Raw genomic sequence first — 16,715 nt, 5'->3', positions numbered from 1 at the left:
AATACGTATCACCTTGTCCGGATGTGCGAGGGTGACGAATGGAAGACAGCGTTTAACACTCCATTGGGGCATTTCGAATATTTGGTCATGCCATTTGGACTGACAAATACTCCCGTAGTTTTATTAATGACATTTTTCGGGACATGTTGAATCGTTTTATGTTCATATATCTGGATGATGTTCTGATTTTTTCTTCCACCTTCGAGGAACATATCAAACAGGTCCGGTTGGTTCTCCAGAGACTACTGGAAAATAAACTATTTGTAAAAGCCGAGAAATGCTCATAGAGAAAGACCATCTTAGACCCGACCCTGCCATGATCGAGGCTGTGGTTTATTGGTCTGTCCCCACAACTAGGAAACACCTTCAAAGGTTTCTGGGGTTCGCAAATTTTTATCGGCGATCCTACTGTAATTTTAGCCGTGTTGCGGAACCATTGACGAAGCTCACATCCCCCAAGGTGTCGTTTGTCTGGAGTCCACTGGCTCGCACCGCATTTGCTAGACATAAGTTGTTTTTTACCACTGCACCGGTACTGATTCACCCTAACCCGTCTTTTCAATCTGTTGTCGAGGTCGTCTGATACTGGCGTGGTGGCTGTCCTCTCCCAGCGTTCTGCCATCGACCACAAGCTGCACACCTGTGCCTTCTTTTCTCATCGCCTGACTGCTGCAAAACGTAATTACGACATTGGCAAGAAGGAACTGCTGGCTGTCGCCCTGGCCTTTTATGAGTGGAGGCACTGGTTGGAGGGAGCTGAACTTCCATTCATCGTTCACACAGATCGCAAAAAACCTGGCTTATTATCCGCTGAAAGACTCAACCCACGTAAAGCCAGGTGGGCATGATTCTTCACACGCTTCAACCTCATCATCACCTTCCGCTCGGGCTCTCAGAACACTAAGCCAGATGAGCCCCACTGATGACACACTACCGGAGCCAATCATACCTCATTCCTGCATCCTAGGTGGCCTGCAATGGGACATTGAAAGACAGGTCAAGAACGGCCTCAAGTATGCTCCGTCCCCATAGGGGTGTCCATCTGGGCGACTGTTTGTCATCACCATTCTGCGTTCTGAAGAAATAGGTTGGGGCCATAATGCCAAAGTCGCTTGTCACCCCGGAGTCAGTCGCACAACTTTCCTTTTGGCCCAGCAATTTTGGTGGCCTACGCTACGAGCAGAAGTTCATGGATTTGTGGCTGCTTGTTCAATTTGCGCCCGGAACACAGCGTCCCATCAAGCTCCAATGGGGGCTTCTCCTTCCCCTACACATCCCGGCTCGACCATGGTTGCACATCGCCTTGGACTTTGTTAGCAAACTACCTTTCTCTAATGGTAACACACATTCCGGCTGTATGGCATCCCAATGGAGGTGGTCTCCGATAGGGGACCTCAGTTTTTGACGTCAGTCTTGGGTGCAATCAGCAGGTCCTTGGGTGCATCACCATGTCTGTCCTCAGGCTACTACCCCAAGAGAAACGGGCAGACAGAACAACGCACCAACCAAGACGTTGAGGCGGCCATCCGATGTGTCTGCCATTAGCAACCCTCAACGTGGTCAGCCGAACCTCCCTAGATTGAGTACACACACAATTCTCTCGTTAGCTCGGCAACTGGATTGCCACCATTCCATGCAGCTGACGGGTACCAGCTACCAGCATTCCTTTCCCTCTAGTCAAAGGTCAACTTCTATTTAATTGAACAGACTGCAAATACAATATATTTAAGGTGCGAACTGAAAAACGTTTTATTTATTTTCAAATAATCATCAACCTAAAATTTTATGGCAGCCACACATTGCAAAAAAGTTGGCACAGGGGCATTTTTACCACGGTGTTGATTGATTGAAACTTTTATTAGTAGATTGTACAGTACAGTACATATTCCGTACAATTGTCCACTAAATGGTAACACCCGAATAAGTTTTTCAACTTGTTTAAGTCAGGGTCCACGTTAAACAATACATTGTTACATGGCCTTTCCTTTTAACAACACTCAGTAAACGTTTGAGAACTGAGGAAACCAATTTTGGAAGCTTTTCAGGTGGAATTCTTTCCCATTCCCGCTTGACGTACAGATTAAGTTGTTCAACAGTCTGGGGTCCCCGCTGTTGTATTTTACGCTTCATATTGTGCCACACATTTTCAATGGTAGACACGTGTGATCTACAGGCAGGCCAGTCTATTACCCACCCTCTTTTACTATGAAACCACACTGTTATAACATGTGGCTTGGCATTGTCTTACTGAAATAAGCAGGGGCGTCCATGATAACGTTGCTTGGATGGCAACATATGTTGCTCCAAAACCTGAATGAATTAGACTTAGACTTACACTTCCTTTTTATTGTCATTCAAATTTGAACTTTACAGTACAAATAAGAACAACATTTCGTTGCATTAGCTCATGGTATTGCAAGATAAAAAAAACAATACGGTGCAGATATAAATAAATAGATTACTGTACGTATATTGCACTTTTGCATATGCATCCAGGTTTATGGATGGACAAACGTTTGTATGTTATATTGTCTTTTTATTCTAGCGAATTAATCCATTTTGGGGGGAATTGAGGGGATAGTTATGATGTGCTCAAGAGTCTTACCGCCTGAGGGAAGAAGCTGTTACAGAACCTGGAGGTTCTGCTACAGAGGCTGCGGAACCTCTTCCTAGAGTCCAGCAGTGAAAACAGTCCTTGGTGGGGGTGGGAGGAGTCTTTGAAGATTTTCTGAGCCCTGGTCAGGCAGCGGCTTTTTGCGATCTCCTGGATTGGAGGAAGAAGAGTCCTGATAATCTTTTCCGCCGTCCTCACCACTCTCTGGAGAGACTTCCAGTCTGAGGCACTGCAGGCTCCAGTCCAGACAGAGATGCAGTTGGTCAGTAGGCTCTCTATCGTGCCTCTGTAGAATGTGGTGAGAATGGGGGAAGGGAGCTGTGCTCTTTTCATCCGACGCAAAAAGTGAATGCGCTGCTGAGCTCTTTTTACAGGAGCTCTAGTGTGTAGGGACCAGGTTATATTGTCAGTGATCTGCACCCCCAGGAACTTGGTGCTGCATACCATCTCCACCGCTGTGCCGTTGATGAAGAGTGGAGTGTGGCTAGACTGGTGCTTCCTGAAGTCAACGATGATCTCTTTGGTCTTGTCGATGTTCAGGACCAGGCAGTCAGGGTTCATCAATGTAAACAGCACCGGAATCAGGACGCAGGCCTAGTGGGAGCCGGTGCTCAGGGGGATGGCACTGGATGTGTTGTCGCCCACTCTCACAATCTGGGGTCTGTCTGTGAGGAAGTCAAGCAGCCAGTTGCACAGGGGGGTACTGAATCCAAGGGACGTCAGTTTGCTCACCAAATGCTGCGGGATGATGGTGTTGAATGGTGAGCTGAAGTCCAGAAACAACATTCGCACATGTGTATTCTTTCCTTCCAGATGTTCTAAGCTCAGGTGGAGTGCAGAGGAGATGGCGTCCTCTGTGGAGCGGTTAGGGCGATAAGCGAACTGGTATGGGTCGAATGTGGGGTGGAAGTCTGGAGACAATATATTCCTTTACCAGCCTCTCGAAGCACTTCATTATGATGTGTGTGAGTGCCACAGGGCGATAATCATTGAGGGAGGAGATTGTGGGTTTTTTAGGCACTGGAATGATCATGGCCATCTTAAAACATGATGGTACCACAACCTGGGTCAGCGAGATGTTGAAGATGTCTGTGAGAACCCCCGCCAGCTGGTCTGCACATCCCTTAAGCATCTTGCCCGGAATGTCATCAGGTCCCGGTGCTCTCCGGGGGTTCACTCTCCTCAGGGTTTTCAGGACATCCACTGTGTCCATGGAAGCTGCTTTTATACACAATTGTGGCACCCACCCACTTCCCAATTAGCCTGTTCACCTGGGGATGTTCCAAATAAGTGTTTGATGAGCATTCCTAAACTTTCTCAGTCTTTTTTGCCACTCATGCCAGATTTTCTGAAACATGTTGCGGGCATTAAATTCCAAATGAGTTAATATTTGCAAAAAATAACAAAGTTTTCCGGTTTGGATGTTAAGAATCTTGTCTTTGCAGTCTATTCAATTAAATATATGTTGAAAAGGATTTGCAAATCATTGAATTCAGTTTTTATTTACGATTTACACAACGTGCTAACTTCATTGGTTTTGGGGTTTTTAGCTTAACCCATGAGTAGGTCACATTGTGTGAATAGGGTCATTTAAGTTGAAGCTGTGCTCTAATGCCTTACAAATGAAACTCATGTATGGTCATTGACCACCAGTTGCATCTTCGCCCACAAGAGCATGGCAAAGTTGCTCTGATTCAAATCACAGGTGACATTTAGACGAAAGCAAGCCATGTGTCGTGGGCCGCACTAAAGGCTTCAGCAGGCCGCATTTTGGACACCCCTGCTCTAATGGGTGTCATTTCAGGTTTAGAGGGCTCTAACGTTAAAAAGAAAATATTCCTGCTTTGCGTAAATCATTATATTGTGGCCATAACTGGTCCGTAAACGAAGGACTAGTATTATTATTGTTGACAAGAGTTCCAGATGAGAACACAATTGTTCTATAGCAAATGTACTCTAGTGACCTAAAGCATAATTTACCTTGAAACACTTGAGCTGTGTGTTTGACGCATGTTGTCGTTTTTTCCCTCCGTGTAGCAAATCAACCATGTCACACATAATCCTTCTCTTGGCACATTAGGAGATAGCGATCAACTAATCAGTTTACGTTTGGAACTGTGTTAAAATGTAAATTACATTAATGCGCAAATTATGCATCAATCCACGCAGATAGGCCGCACCAGAGGCCACATAATGTCAGGATCATTCAGTTTGGGCCTTGTACATGCAGTGTTAATGGACTATGATTTACCCTGCTCTGCTTCCAATCAAGTGTTATACGTCAGCCAGCCGGCGTAAGTGCAAGAGAAAGGCTTTTTGTAAAGCTCCATTAAAGCCAGTGAGGTAATAGCGGCCTTTTGCATGTCTTTTGTCTCATCTAGTGGAAAGGGCATCCGGCGCCATGTGCATTTTAACATTTGGCTGAACTCCCTGTTGAAAGAGACTAGATATTAACCTACACCGCGATCTATACAGGCAGAAATTGCTTGCCTGGAGAGATTTTGGTGTTGAAAATGTGAAGCTAATCCGCACCCTGTCCATTTTAAAATTGCATCCCACAGTGGTACTGACTAGCCCACTCCCAATGACCTAAAACATGCACGCACACACACACACACACACACGCACACACGTCTAGCTCTAATTGATTGTCTTGTGTTTTATTTATGGTGCACTAGTAATTAGCAGGCAGAATAATGTAAGGCATTCATTAGCACCTGGCTACCACTATGGATTTCATTGCTTTGTCTCGGATGTGCACATCATTAGGGGAAAACAAAGGCTGTAATTTACAAGCATGGCTTCTGATAAACATTCTTTAAGTCAGTGTGCCTTTAAGGAAGAACACCAATCCTGTAAAAAGTTTTGTCAGCATTTGCTGCAGAATATGGGAAGGAAGAGCTGTATAAATTTAATTTTAATTGTTTTGTACACACGCCAGTGAAAAGGAACTGATTGGATACAGTTCAGAGACAGTATATTAATACGTTATTTTCATATGTTAATTGGTTTGCATAATCTCTCACTTTGCTTGGTTTGGAAGTACCTGGCAATGAGAGGAGAATAGTAGACTCCAATTTACATAAAACCGGCTCCTCTGAACATTAAATAATAATGCATCTGCAAGCTGAAGGTGTGTTCAGTTAGCAGAAAGCACATTTGTATAATTTATAGTCCAGCTGTTTCTGTGCTTTCGAGTCCATTTTCCTTCCTGCCGGCTTTTAATGAAATCTGGTTACCAGAGAATTGACTGAGTGAATTGAGATTTTAATCCCACTGACGTCTTCGCATTAAAATGCCCACCGGTGGGAACTTATAATGGTGGCTCCTGTAATCAGACGACACTTGTATTCAGCTCCCAACAATAATGAATCTCATCAAATTTTAAAGCTGAGGCAGCGAGTGAAGAGCTCAAATTTCAAGGTTTTTGACCATCCCCATTTGAGAAAATTCCTCAGGGAGTGTGCGATTACTCAAGTTTAACAGTTTATTGCCTCATCTTTCAATAGCCACTGAAGCACAAAATTCTCATCTAGGTGGCTCCTTTTTTCTTCACTTGAAGAACAGGCCAATATAGACTACAGAACAGCTGCTCAGATCCCCAGGAACTGCTGTTGGCGCTGCAATGTTATTAGCTGCCACCATCAGTGTCCACTCACTGTGTCATTTAAAGAATGAAAACGAAATTAGCTTGCTCAAATCACTGGAGAGATTTTAATTGTGAACATTGTGGGGTTTATTTTACAGCTGTTTGACTCAATGACTGCAGCTGTAGTCTGCGGCACACATGCAAGTGCCTTGAGATCTGTGACATAAAACATTTTGAGAATTAAGTAGAAACTCTACGCAACTCAAAAGACTCCACGGACATTGAGTTTTACAGTACAGCTGAAGTCAAATGCCCACATGCATCAATAAGTTGCTTTAAAGGGGACCTAATATGCAAACCATATGTTCTTACCTATTGGTACCTGCTGTTGTGTATTTGGGATCTGCTTAACCCCCAAAATTGTGAATTCAAACCGTGGAGGCTTGGCAGAAATATTTATAAAACATCCTTGCCTTATAATTACCCTGAGATGTGTGCTCATTTGGTGACGTTTTTCCCATTTCTGACCACAACGGATTATACGTTTATAATATAAATGTATCCATTGGTCTAGTGCAGGGGTCACCAGCGCGGTGCCCGCGGGCACCAGGTAGCCCGTAAGGACCAGATGAGTAGCCCGCTGGCCTGTTCTAAAAATAGCTCAAATAGCAGCACCTACCAGTGAGCTGCCTCTATTTTTTTAAATGTTATTTATTTACTAGCAAGCTGGTCTCGCTTTGCTCGACATTTTTAATTCTAAGAGACACAAAACTCAAATACAATTTGAAATTCCAAGAAAATATTTTAAAAACTTGGTCTTCACTTGTTTAAATAAATTCATTTATTTTTTTACTTTGCTTCTTATAACTTTCAGAAAGACACTTTTAGAGAAAAAAATGCAACCTTAAAAATGATTTTATGATTTTTAAACACATATACATTTTTACCGTTTAAATTCCTTCCTCTTCTCTCCTGACAATTTAAATCAATGTTCAAGTGTTTTTATTTATTTATTGTAAAGAATGATAAATACATTTTAATTTCATTCTTCATTTTAGATTCTGTTTTTTGACGAAGAATGTTTGTGAAATACTTCTTCAAACTTATTATGATTAAAATTAAAAAATATATATTTTGGTAAATCTAGAAAATCTTTAGAATCAAATTAAAATCTTATTTCAAAGTCTTTTTAATTTCTTTTAAAAAATTTTGCTCTGGAAAATCTAGAAGAAATAATGATTTGTCTTTTTTAGGAATATAGCTTGGTCCAATTTGTTATATATTCTAACAAAATGCAGATTGGATTTTAAACCATTTAAAACATGTCATCAAAATTCTAAAATAAATCTTAATCAGGAAAAATTACTAATGATGTCCCATAATTTTTTTTTTCAAAAATCTTCGAATTAGCTAGTTTTTCTCTTCTTTTTTTAGGTTAAATTTTGAATTTTAAAGAGTCTAAATTGAAGATAAACTATGTTTCAAAATTTCATTTTCAATTTTTTCCTGTTTTCTCCTCTTTTAAAACGTTCAATTAGGTGTTTTTTTAATCATTTATTCTCTACAAAAACCTTCCGTAAAAGGAAAAAAAATGTACGATGGAATGACAGACAGAAATACCCATTTTTGTATATATATATATATATAGATTTATTTATTAAACGTAAATTGAGCAAATTGGCTATTTTTGGCAATTTATTTAAGTGTATCAAACTGGTAGCCCTTCGCATTAATCAGGACCCAAGAAGTATCTCTTGGTTTCAAAAAGGTTGGTGACCCCTGGTCTAGTGGAATCAATAAGCTCCTTCTTTTTCTCTATCCTCTTGTTATGAGGCAGACTGGCTCGTACATGCACATGCATCCTTTGCTGTTGCCATTCCTTTCACAAAGTAGCGTATAGTTCTAACTTACAGTATATTTGTCAGTAAACTCGCTGTGGAAAAAAAAAACTACAACATGGCTGACGGGGCGAAGAGGGAGTAAAAGTGGAGGCACGTAGATAAAGAGCACTGAGGAGACTGTCCAAAATTGTTTGAAAACGGTATGTAAAACAGAATGCAAACAACCAGCATTCATCACATGTTATGTAGACCACAAGGATATGACTTTATACCATAACCAAACATGCATCACTATAGCTCTTTTCTCAAAGTAGGTGTACTGTCACCACCTGTCACATCACACCAGGACTTATTTTAATTTTTTTGCTGTTTTCCCGTGTGTAGTGTTTTAGTTCTTGTCTTGCGCTCCTATTTTGGTGGCTTTTTCCCTTTTTTTGGTATTTTCCTGTACCAGTTTCATGTCTGCTTTTTGAGCGATATTCCCCGCATAACCTTTGTTTTAGCAATCAAGAATATTTCAGTGGTTTTTTTGCTTCTTTGTGGGGACATTGTTGATTATCATGTCATGTTCGGATGTACGTTGTGGACGCCGTCTTTGCTACAAAGTAAGTCTTTGCTGTCGTCCAGCATTCTGTTTTTGTTTACTTTGTAGCCAGTTCAGTCTTAGTTTCGTTCTGCATAGCCATCCCTAAGCTTCAATGTTTTTTCTTAGCGACACACACCTTTTGTTTATTTTTGGTTTAAGCATTAAACACCTTTTTACCTGCATGATGCCTACTACTATTTCTACATAGCAATTAATTACCTGCTGCCACCTACTGTTATGGAAGAGTACTACACAGTTACTCTGCCGAGCTCTACACAACACCGACCACTCAACAACAACACATCAATTGCAGGCTATAATTACTGGTTTGCCAAAAATATTTTTAACCCAAATAGATGAATGGAGGTGAAATTACATAATCTCCCACGATACACCAGACTATATCTCATGGCACACTAGTGTGCCGTGGCACAGTGGTTGAAAAACACTGGTCTACATAACACCTAATGGTGGTTATTTGGTGAAAATATTGCATAGATTATGTTTGAAAGACCAACTTAAAATCATTTTCTGACTGTCCCTTTTTAAAATTTACCGGTATGTGCTAAAGTCCTCCTCCAGGCCAACCCCCCTTCGACTGCTTCACCACCTCCGCCATGTTGTAATCTTTAGTTTTAGTAGTTGTTATAGGTTAGAACTATATGCAACAGGTTTAACACAAAATACTTATTGCTCAGAAAATGTTTCTTACTGTTTTTTGATGAGGTGAATTTGTCTTTTTATATGGGCCTTATGTGCTAGATGGTGGAAAATGATGTAAATAGAGCTGTTCAAGTATGCCAAAACAATAAATTACTTTAAAAAAAACATTGATTTTGTTTATGTATCAATCTTTATAACAATGTAATGGATTTTAATAAAAATAAAGTTAAAAGTTAAAGTACCACTGATTGTCACACACACACTAGGTGTGGTGAAATTACCCTCTGCATTTGACCCATCTCCTTGTTCCACCCCTTGGGAGGTGAGGGGAGTAGTGAGCAGCAGCGGTGGCCGTGCTCTGGAATCATTTTGGTGATTTACCCCCCCAATTCCAACCCTTGATGCTGAGTGCCAAGCAAGGAAGTAATGGCTCCCATTTTTACAGTCTTTGGTAAGACTCAGCCAGGGTTTGAATCTGGTCCACGGGAAGTCCAAAATTAAAAAAACAAATAATTGTATCATTTTATAGTTTTATTTTTTAATATCTGTCCTTTTGAATCTGTTTTCTACCCCTTGTTACCAGTGTCTAAAAATGTTTTTCCCCATTGATAAAGTGACATCATCATGCTCTGTGTATATATATATATATATGTATATATATATATATATATATATATATATATATATATAAATATCCATCCATTTTCTACCGTTTATTCCCTTTGGGGTCGCGGAGGGCGCTGGTGCCTATCTCAGCTACAATCGGGCGGAAGGCGGGGTACACCCTGGACAAGTCGCCACCTCATCGCAGGGCCAACACAGATAGACAGACAACATTCACACTCACAATCACACACTAGGGCCAATTTAGTGTTGCCAATCAACCTATCCCCAGGTGCATGTCTTTGGAGGTGGGAGGAAGCCGTAGTACCCGGAGTTAACCCACGCGGTCACGGGGAGGACATGCAAACTCCACACATAAAGATCGTATTGTGAGGCAGATGCACTAACCCCTCTTCCACCGTGCTTCCAATCCAATCCAATCCACTTTATTTATATAGCACATTTAAACAAGAACGTTTCCAAAGTGCTGCACAGCCATGTTAAAAACAATATTAAAAAACAATATTATGCTCCACCAATGACTGAATGAAAACAAAAAATAAATAAATATAAATACGATATAACAAACAATATAAAAATAAATATGATAAAAAACAATTTTAAAGTGTAAAGTCAATTAAAACAGTAAAATAGAAATCAAAGTGTATAAAAAACACAGAGGACGACAGAGGACCACACAACTCACGTAGTGTTAAAAGCCAAAGAATAAAAGTGGGTCTTAAGACAAGACCTAAAACACTCCACTGTGTTACTTCTCTATATATACACAGCCTGGCCCCCGGCCAAATTTTTTTATCTCAATGCTGCCTCGGAGTCAAAAAGTTTGGGGACACCTGGTTTAACAAAATTCATTTTTGTTAAAATGATCTATATTTTTCACAACTACAAAGTGATTGTAGTCAAAATATGTTTTACCAGCACGATTACAATGATTGGGTTTTGCAGCGGTCACTCACCCTGTCTTCACACATACAAAAAGCAGGCCAAAAGAAGCAACAAACAATTTGCAGTCATGTTGACGTTATGATAGAATATACATTCAATGACAGCTAAGACTATCTTTCCCAATTGCTATTATTAGCTAATAACACATGTGTTACATACGTACGTAGTTACGTCATTACGTCCTAGAAGCCAGAAGAGGGTGGGATATACTGTGTAAAATACATCGGAAAGTTCACGCCCTGTGTGAATATGTGTGAATGTTGCAAGCAACCCCTTTAAATTAAATTAAAACTGAGATAATCAGATTAACTAAAGACAGACCTTAATTAATCGCACATTTTTGAAGTTTTTCTTCCCTTTGGATTTTCACATCAACCTGGCAAGGAAAATAAGAATTTTGGGGTTTAATTGAAAAAGTTAGCTGAAAATGGGTCTGCTGTACAAATGTTTGGTCTTTGGAGATTTAAAAGGTGCAGTGAAAACATTCACACTCTTAAACCAAGGCTAAGACACTTCAGGTTCCACAATAGTTCTCGCTTTCTGGCTGAACTTTGAATGGTGGAGACTGAATGGAAAAGTATTGAATGGAGGGGTTGAAATATCAAAAATCATCTTCCATCCTCCTGAATGGATGCCTCCACATTTATTTAAAAAAAGAGGGTTTATGTGTGGTACAGGCCTCCGAATATTCTGAATATTTGAAACTTCAAAACGCCACAAAATCACCATCATACTCTTGGGAACTCTGCTGGCTATATGTTCCATCCATCCATTTCCTACCGCTTATTCCCTTTTGTTGCTTAAGGATACACTGTCATCAGCTGTAAGGTTTTTGTCTGTAGTTGAATCTGGTTTGGACCCCTGCAGGTCATGTGTGTAATGTGATGCTGTTTTATATTTGAATGGCTAAATGTGACCTTTGAGATTAGAGGGGGCGGTGCCTCTCGGGGAGCCGAAGAGAGACCCTGCTGTTGTGCACCTCTTGTCTCTTTGATCGCCGCTGTAATGAGACGTTGTGGTCACTGAACACACTGACACGCCATTGGTGAGCTCTTACTGCCTGCTACTGGAGCAAGGTGTGTGTGTGTGTTTGTGTGTGTGCATGCGTGTGTGGGTGTGTGTGTGTGTGTGCATGCGTGCGTGCGTGTGTTTGCGTGCGTGTGCGTGTGTGTGTGTGCATGCATGCGTGTGTGTGTGAGTGTGTTGTGTGTGTGTGTAAAAGTACAACTGTAGGCTATTTTTGAAGCCATGAACAGACATTTGCATAGAGACAGAAAGAAGAAGGCAAGACTTATTCACTTCCTAATATGCTTTGATAATGTTTACTGTAAGTCTGTACACCAGGAAAGTGTGATCACATACAGTTCAAGTCAAAAACATAAAACTAAGCGGCAATGTCCAGAACCAAGCTTGTGAGTACAAAGAATGGCGTCACAGGGAAAAAGTTGGACAGAAATGCACTACAAAACATTGAAAACTACTACATCTAGTTGTTTTTTTTTTAAACATGTCATGTCCAGCCACGGCTTCACGGTGGCAGAGGGGTTAGTGCGTCTGCCTCACAATACGAAGGTCCTGCAGTCCTGGGTTCAAATCCAGGCTCGGGATCTTTCTGTGTGGAGTTTGCATGTTCTCCCCGTGAATGCGTGGGTTCCCTCCGGGTACTCCGGCTTCCTCCCACTTCCAAAGACATGCACCTGGGGATAGGTTGATTGGCAACACTAAATTGGCCCTAGTGTGTGAATGTGAGTGTGAATGTTGTCTGTCTATCTGTGTTGGCCCTGCGATGAGGTGGCGACTTGTCCAGGGTGTACCCCGCCTTCCGCCCGATTGTAGCTGAAATAGGCGCCAGCGCCCCCCGTGACCCCAAAAGGGAATAAGCGGTAGAAAATGGATGGATGGATGTCCAGCCACTTAGGCACATTATATAGTTCAGTATTTTTCAACATTTTCTGAGCCAAGGCACATTATTTTCATTGAAAAAATCCCGAGGCACACCGCCAGCAGAAAACAAAAAAATGAAACTCAGCAGCTGATATTGACTTATAAAAAGTCTTCTCACATTTGTTGGATATGATTTCAAACCATAACCAAGCATGCATCAAAGTCTCAAAGTAGGTGTGCTGTCACGACCTGTCACATCACGCCGTCACTTATTTCGAGTTTTTTGCTTTTTTCCTGTGTGGAGTGTTTTAGTTCTGGTCTTGCGCTCCTATTTTGGTGTCTTTTCCTGTTTCATTGGTATTTTCCTGTAGCAGTTTCATGTCTTCCTTGAGTGCTAGTCCCCGCACCTGCTTTGTTTTCGCAATTTATTGCTATTCAAGTTGTGCGGACGCTATCCTTCTTTGTGGGGACATCATTGATTATCATGTCATGTACGGATGTACTTTGTCGACGCCGTCTTCTCCACACGCTGTAAGTCTTTGCTGTCGTCCAGCATTCTGTTTTTGTTTACTTTGCAGTCAGTTCGGTTTTAGTTTTGTTTTGCATAGCCATCCCTAAGCTTCAATGCCTTTTCCTAGTAGCACTTGGCCTTTTGTTTATTTTTGGTTTAAGCGTTAGATAGCCTTTTACCTACTCGCTGCCTCCCGAAATATTGTGATCACGACAAACCATGTTCCCGATATCTACAAAGTAATTAGCTACCTGCTGCCACCTACTGATATGAAAGAGTATAAAACGGTTACTCTGCCGAGCTCTAGACAGCACAGGCACTCAACAACGGCACATTATTTGCGGATTATATTTACTGGTTTGCAGACATTATTTTTAACCCAATTAGGTGAAGTTACATCATCTCCCATGGCACACCAGACTGTATCTCACGACTCACTAGTGTGCCATGGCACAGTGGTTGAAAACACTCATATAGTTGATGTAGAATCCCATATCTTCTATACAGATTTACTTTAGAAATGGGACGTGTGGGATACTTCTTTTGTTGCCTTATTTGTATTGGACTTTATTAAATGGATGTATACAATGTTTGGAGCAGGAGAGGATGGAAAGAAGAAAACAAAGAAGACAAAGGGGGAACATGCGGGGACTACGGGAACATAAGACACAGAGAAAACGACAACAACAACAGAACAACATCAGCACATACAATATGTACAACTATGATACGCAAAGTGTTAGCAAAGAAACAGTTGGCGAAGTAAATATTAATAACACAAACATGACAATGTACATTATTACTCTACAAATTGTTGTGTGTACAGGAGGAGGAGATGGCACATACAAAAGGAGCATAGTATTAAGCTCTATTTTATACATGTATATGATATACATATATAAATAATAATAATAATAATAAACAAGGGTATGAAGTGTGACTGAGCCAAAAGGGTGTATTTGTGTGACTATGTGTGGGAATTAATTGCTGAGTATTACCGGAGTATTGAGCAAGAGGCAATTCCAAAAGGGGCAGGGCAGTCTCAAAGATCCGTGAGACAAGCAGGTAGTCGGGAAGATAGCGAGGCGTCAGAGGTCCATGTCCAGGCGGTAGGTCGAGATCCAGAGAAACGAAGAGGAACGAAGAGGAACAACCGAGAAGACGAGACACTCAGCTCATCACGCGGGAACGGATGTTTGCTGCAGGAACGACACGATTCAGGACAATGCACAATGAAACACGTTGGAGAAAACACAGAGAAAGCAGAATTGCATAGAGCAGGGGTGGGCATTACGTCGATTCCTAAAGCCCCCAAAAAAGTCTGCGGGCTATAGAGCGTTTTCCGTTCGGGCTCCAGTACTCTGGAATGCCCTCCCGGTAACAGTTCGAGATGCTACCTCAGTAGAAGCATTTAAGTCTCACCTTAAAACTCATCTGTATACTCTAGCCTTTAAATAGACCTCCTTTTTAGACCAGTTGATCTGCCGCATCTTTTCTTTTTCTCCTATGTCCCCCCCTCCCTTGTGGAGGGGGTCCGGTCCGATGACCATGGATGAAGTACTGGCTGTCCAGAGTCGAGACCCAGGATGGACCGCTCGTCGGGACCCAGGATGGACCACTCGCCTGTGTATCGTTTGGGGACATCTCTACGCTGCTGAACCGCCTCCGCTTGAGATGGTTCCTGTGGACGGGACTCTCTTGGATCCGCTTTGAACTGAACTCTCGCGGCTGTGTTGGAGCCACTATGGATTGAACTTTCACAGTATCATGTTAGACCCGCTCGACATCCATCGCTTTCAGTCCCCTAGGGGGGGGGGTTGCCCACTTCTGAGGTCCTCTCCAAGGTTTCTCATAGTCAGCATTGGATGTGAATTCTCCCTGCACACTGGGTGTGAGTTTTCCTTGCCCTTTTGTGGGTTCTTCCGAGGATATCATAGTCGTAATGGTTTGTACAGTCCTTTGAGACATTTGTGATTTAGGGCTGTATAAATAAACATTGATTGATTGATTGATTGACATATATGAATGAGAATATGTATGCATATGTTCTTGTGTATGTACAGTACATGTATATATATCCTTTTGCAATTGCTTTATTGTGATTTGAAATAATTTGTTGTATGTTATTCATACAGCTGTAGCTCAATTTAATGCTGTTCTTGTTGAATACCTTTCCTAGGGTGTTGCCTTTGGGGAAGTGTTTGTTGATCAAAAGGACCGTCTGCCCCTAGACAGAACGACTGTAACTGCCGCAAAAAAACTGATTGCCCTCTCAACGGGGGGTGCTTACAAACATCAGTCGTTTACCAATCGAAAGTAACACGCAAAGACATTAACACATCCAACACGTACGTAGGATTAACCGAAGGAGAGTTTAAAACCAGATGGAATAAACACAAGGCCTCCTTTAGAAACCAGATCTTGCGGAATTCTACAGAACTCAGCAAGCACATTTGGAACCTCAAAGACAATAATGTTGAATATTCAATAACATGGCAAATTCTTGCAATCAGCACACCTTACAACAGTGGTAACAAAAGATGCAACCTATGCTTAAAAGAGAAACTGTTTATTATATACCAACCAGAGCTGTCAGCCCTCAACAAGCGCAGTGAAATTGTATCAGCATGCCGTCACAAAAGGAGACACCTTCTAGGTAACACATGAGCCAATCACCACACCCCTACGCCTGCCTGTACCTACCTGTTCTGTGCCCTATATAAACTGTGGTACGTGAATGCTTCCATTAAAATCTCCTGATGATTGAGGGAACCCCTCATGAAACAGTTCTGTAGAGATGAAGTAGTCTTGTGATTTTTTTCCCCACACATAAATATATTGCGCTCTACCACGGTATCGAGCACTATTCTCTGGATAATCTAATTAAGACATATATATATATATATGCGTATATCCTGAGGGAACTTTCCTGAAGGAATGTGCGTATATCCTGAGGGAACTCTCCTGAAGGAATCAATAAAGTACAATCTATCTATCTATCTATCTATCTATCTATCTATCTATCTATCTATCCATATATGTTTTTACAGTGAGTGTGCGTGTGGATGTATGTACCCTGTGTGTGTATGGATGTACTGTATTTGTGTACGTATGCGCGTTTGTACCTATGTATGTATGTATAAACAAATAATTGTGTTTTTGTAGGTATGTATGTCTTATGTACAAGATATTTGTCTCCCAACCCAAAACAGCAAAAGCCGTTCTCAAAAAAAAGGGACCCACCAGGCAGGACTGCAGCAGGCTGTAAACAATGCACCCAACAAAGGACAAGGCACAGGATAAGCAGGAGACAACAATTTACCACAGGGGTAGCCAAAGTGCTGTACAATGGGCAGGTTAAAAACGAGAACCGATCAAACACAACACAACACAAACAAAACATAATAAAAAAATAAAAATAAAAAAATAAAACATAAAAACAGGTTCACAGCAGGTGT

Source organism: Nerophis ophidion, linkage group LG02 (assembly GCF_033978795.1).
Source record: "Nerophis ophidion isolate RoL-2023_Sa linkage group LG02, RoL_Noph_v1.0, whole genome shotgun sequence".
NCBI classification, from domain to species: domain Eukaryota; kingdom Metazoa; phylum Chordata; class Actinopteri; order Syngnathiformes; family Syngnathidae; genus Nerophis; species Nerophis ophidion.
The sequence above is the reverse complement of the archived record's forward strand: the minus strand, read 5'-3'. Positions refer to the sequence as shown.